Below are 5,000 nucleotides of genomic sequence, written 5' to 3' on the forward strand. Positions count from 1 at the left end.
GAGACTTTGCTACAGCGGCTTCTCTGCACTTCTGGGCTACCACCTTGTGACGGGAGACATTGCTAGCGGTCACTCTGCACTAGTGATGGTACACCACCGTGATACGGGAGACATTGCTAACGGCCACTCTGCACAGGTGCCAATACCACCTTGTGACGGGAAACATTGCTAGGCACCGATCGGCATCTCTGCGCGATTACTTGACGCACACCCAACTAAGTCAACTGTTGGACTTTTTCGTAATCACGGCGGGACACATTGAACGAGCTCTAACGGATCTCTGCACGCATGGAACATGGTGGCGGGAATCATTGCTAGAACCGAACGGCGCCTCTGCGCGATGTACAAACAAGCTCAACAGGAACCTCGTATCGGCTGCCGAGCCGGAGCCCGAACAACTTGGATTTTCACTTCTAATTTATATCAACTCACCACTCCCCGAGGGATCCGCAGAATTGCTTCTGGGTCCCGTATCGTTATTTGCGATTCGTGTTTGCATTACACTACATTGAACTATTCCAACTTGTTTATCCGCATGGCGAACATTTGCTGCATTGAACATTTAAGTTCCACTTCGCTCTCCCCTACGTGGGTCTGAGCTTCGCTCTCAGGGAAAAAATATGCCACATTTGGTAGGGAAACCCGGTTTCATCACGCTATGTGCCCTGCACCACCGGCTTAGCGTGAATCCTTCGAGTTTCCCTAAGAAGTTCGATTGGTCTTGCAGAGTTTAAAGACAACGAAGCTTAGTTTCAAGCAAGGATTTAATATACGCGTATTAAAAACCCTTAGCTGTTACAACTTTTATGCTTGAAACCATCGCAACGAAGTCTTTGGGTCCGTAGACCCGTGATGTACTGCTCCAGGAAACGTTTTGAAAGGGTGGAAACTCAAAATCATAGGTTAAGATCATCGGCAGAACCCACCAGACACCACTTTTGCTTCATAAGTTCGGCCTATAGTCATATGACGATTTTCATCGGGGAGGGGACGTATGACCCAAACGGGGGCTTATATGACCCACGGACACTGCAAACCATGCTCCTACGACTAAATAGAGGTTAAAACTACGATTTGGTGAAATCTTCATTTTTGACCTCGAAGCAAGGTACCTTCCCTATAGTAGGCAATGAGTAAATGATCATAATCCCAGGAGGGCAAAAAATGGGAACCCGAGAGGAAAGCGCTGTTGGCGCGCCTAAGCTAGTGGCCCGTAGAGTAAAAAGGGTACCCCCAACAAAGTTGTCGTTTGACGTTCTGGTTGCACTTTTTATCATCTAAAATCAGTTTTCTACACGTTTTGAGGGGTTTTAGCAAAAAAAAAATTTTCGATTACTCGAGCTCTCTGGCCCGTTCGGTGCACATTTTTGAAAAAAGCTAGGGAGCTGCCCCTAGGTTCGGGGTGTCACAAAATGTTGAAAAGTGGTCGAAAAACCACTATCCAGAATCGGATGTAGAATCATTAGACGAACTTAAAATTGTTCTACGACACCCAGCTGCGACGTTTAGTATTCGAGTTATGGCCCGTACCAGGTCTGACCGAGCAATTTTTGTTCCGCGCACTTTGTGCACCGTACACGTTGATGTTTGTATGAAAAAGTACCCTACCTAGGGACGCGTAGAGCAAATTTGTACCCCCGGGCATGTTGTCGATTGACATTCTGGTTGCACTTTTCATCATCTAGGGTGCGTTCCTGACACGTTTTGAGGGGTTTTAGCAAAAAAAAAAATTTTCGACTACTCGAGCTCTCTGGCCCGTTCGGTGCACATTTTTGAAAAAAGCTAGGGAGCTGCCCCTAGGTTCGGGGTGTCACAAAATGTTGAAAAGTGGTCGAAAAACCACTATCCAGAATCGGATGTAGAATCATTAGACGAACTTAAAATTGTTCTACGACACCCATCTGCGACGTTTAGTATTCGAGTTATGGCCCGTCCTAGGTCTGACCGAGCAATTTTTGTTCCGCGCACTTTGTGCACCGTACACGTTGATGTTTGTATGAAAAAGTACCCTACCTAGGGACGCGTATAGCAAATTTGTACCCCCGGGCATGTTGTCGATTGACATTCTGGTTGCACTTTTCATCATCTAGGGTGCGTTCCTGACACGTTTTGAGGGGTTTTAGCAAAAAAAAAAATTTTCGACTACTCGAGCTCTCTGGCCCGTTCGGTGCACATTTTTGAAAAAAGCTAGGGAGCTGCCCCTAGGTTCGGGGTGTCACAAAATGTTGAAAAGTGGTCGAAAAACCACTATCCAGAATCGGATGTAGAATCATTAGACGAATTTAAAATTGTTCTACGACACCCATCTGCGACGTTTAGTATTCGAGTTATGGCCCGTCCTAGGTCTGACCGAGCAATTTTTGTTCCGCGCACTTTGTGCACCGTACACGTTGATGTTTGTATGAAAAAGTACCCTACCTAGGGACGCGTAGAGCAAATTTGTACCCCCGGGCATGTTGTCGATTGACATTCTGGTTGCACTTTTCATCATCTAGGGTGCGTTCCTGACACGTTTTGAGGGGTTTTAGCAAAAAAAAAATTTTCGACTACTCGAGCTCTCTGGCCCGTTCGGTGCACATTTTTGAAAAAAGCTAGGGAGCTGCCCCTAGGTTCGGGGTGTCACAAAATGTTGAAAAGTGGTCGAAAAACCACTATCCAGAATCGGATGTAGAATCATTAGACGAACTTAAAATTGTTCTACGACACCCATCTGCGACGTTTAGTATTCGAGTTATGGCCCGTCCTAGGTCTGACCGAGCAATTTTTGTTCCGCGCACTTTGTGCACCGTACACTTTGATGTTTGTATGAAAAAGTACCCTACCTAGGGACGCGTAGAGCAAATTTGTACCCCCGGGCATGTTGTCGATTGACATTCTGGTTGCACTTTTCATCATCTAGGGTGCGTTCCTGACACGTTTTGAGGGGTTTTAGCAAAAAAAAAAATTTTCGACTACTCGAGCTCTCTGGCCCGTTCGGTGCACATTTTTGAAAAAAGCTAGGGAGCTGCCCCTAGGTTCGGGGTGTCACAAAATGTTGAAAAGTGGTCGAAAAACCACTATCCAGAATCGGATGTAGAATCATTAGACGAACTTAAAATTGTTCTACGACACCCATCTGCGACGTTTAGTATTCGAGTTATGGCCCGTCCTAGGTCTGACCGAGCAATTTTTGTTCCGCGCACTTTGTGCACCGTACACGTTGATGTTTGTATGAAAAAGTACCCTACCTAGGGACGCGTATAGCAAATTTGTACCCCCGGGCATGTTGTCGATTGACATTCTGGTTGCACTTTTCATCATCTAGGGTGCGTTCCTGACACGTTTTGAGGGGTTTTAGCAAAAAAAAAATTTTCGACTACTCGAGCTCTCTGGCCCGTTCGGTGCACATTTTTGAAAAAAGCTAGGGAGCTGCCCCTAGGTTCGGGGTGTCACAAAATGTTGAAAAGTGGTCGAAAAACCACTATCCAGAATCGGATGTAGAATCGTTAACGAATTTAAAATTGTTCTACGACACCCATCTGCGACGTTTAGTATTCGAGATATATAACACTTTGTAGGTCTGACCGAGCAATTTTTGTTCCGCGCACTTTGTGCACCGTACACGTTGATGTTTGTATGAAAAAGTACCCTACCTAGGGACGCGTAGAGCAAATTTGTACCCCCGGGCATGTTGTCGATTGACATTCTGGTTGCACTTTTCATCATCTAGGGTGCGTTCTGACACGTTTTGAGGGGTTTTAGCAAAAAAAAAAAATTTTCGACTACTCGAGCTCTCTGGCCCGTTCGGTGCACATTTTTGAAAAAAGCTAGGGAGCTGCCCCTAGGTTCGGGGTGTCACAAAATGTTGAAAAGTGGTCGAAAAACCACTATCCAGAATCGGATGTAGAATCGTTAGAGACGAACTTAAAATTGTTCTACGACACCCATCTGCGACGTTTAGTATTCGAGATATGGCCCGTCCTAGGTCTGACCGAGCAATTTTTGTTCCGCGCACTTTGTGCACCGTACACTTTGATGTTTGTATGAAAAAGTACCCTACCTAGGGACGCGTAGAGCAAATTTGTACCCCCGGGCATGTTGTCGATTGACATTCTGGTTGCACTTTTCATCATCTAGGGTGCGTTCCTGACACGTTTTGAGGGGTTTTAGCAAAAAAATTTTTTTCGACTACTCGAGCTCTCTGGCCCGTTCGGTGCACATTTTTGAAAAAAGCTAGGGAGCTGCCCCTAGGTTCGGGGTGTCACAAAATATTGAAAAGTGGTCGAAAAACCACTATCCAGAATCGGATGTAGAATCATTAGACGAATTTAAAATTGTTCTACGACACCCATCTGCGACGTTTAGTATTCGAGATATAGCACTTTGTAGGTCTGACCGAGCAATTTTTGTTCCGCGCACTTTGTGTTCATGGATGTCGATAAAGGTACAAGTTGCCGGTCGGGATAGCCGTGCACCAAAACTGTGTACCGATCAGGGAAAGTACAAGACGAAGGGTGCATCTCGAGCGTACGCGTTCATAGATGTCCATGTTGGTACACTTGCACCAAAATTGTGTACCAATCAGGGAAAGTACAACATGGAGGGCGCAGCCCGGGCGTACCCGATCATGGATGTCCATGTTGATACAATCTACGTGTACGTACCTAGTTTTTGTATCAAAAGTTGCATTAAAGTGCTTGTATGCTTAAAATGCTTATCTCAACCGGTCACCTTTTGGCCTGTCCTTTTATAACAGAAACCTAGAAAGATACTCGATATTTTTGTGTTTTTCCATTAGCCCGGGACGACGAAATGAGCTATGTGCACATCGTGCAGAAAACTGTCTTCGCCACGCATGTTTTTGTCTATCCACTCATATAATCACCCACATTTGTGTTCAACACGGACGGCGCAGCCCGAGCGAACGCGTTAATGTTTATGTTTGTACACACTGCTTGTACGATTCTAGGATTTGGTAATTGCGTCACAGTGCCCGACCGTCGCGGACACCATTCTTGGAC

The sequence above is a fragment of the Anopheles gambiae genome (assembly GCF_943734735.2).
Source record: "Anopheles gambiae chromosome X unlocalized genomic scaffold, idAnoGambNW_F1_1 X_unloc_72, whole genome shotgun sequence".
In the NCBI taxonomy this organism is placed as follows: Eukaryota; Metazoa; Arthropoda; class Insecta; order Diptera; family Culicidae; genus Anopheles; species Anopheles gambiae.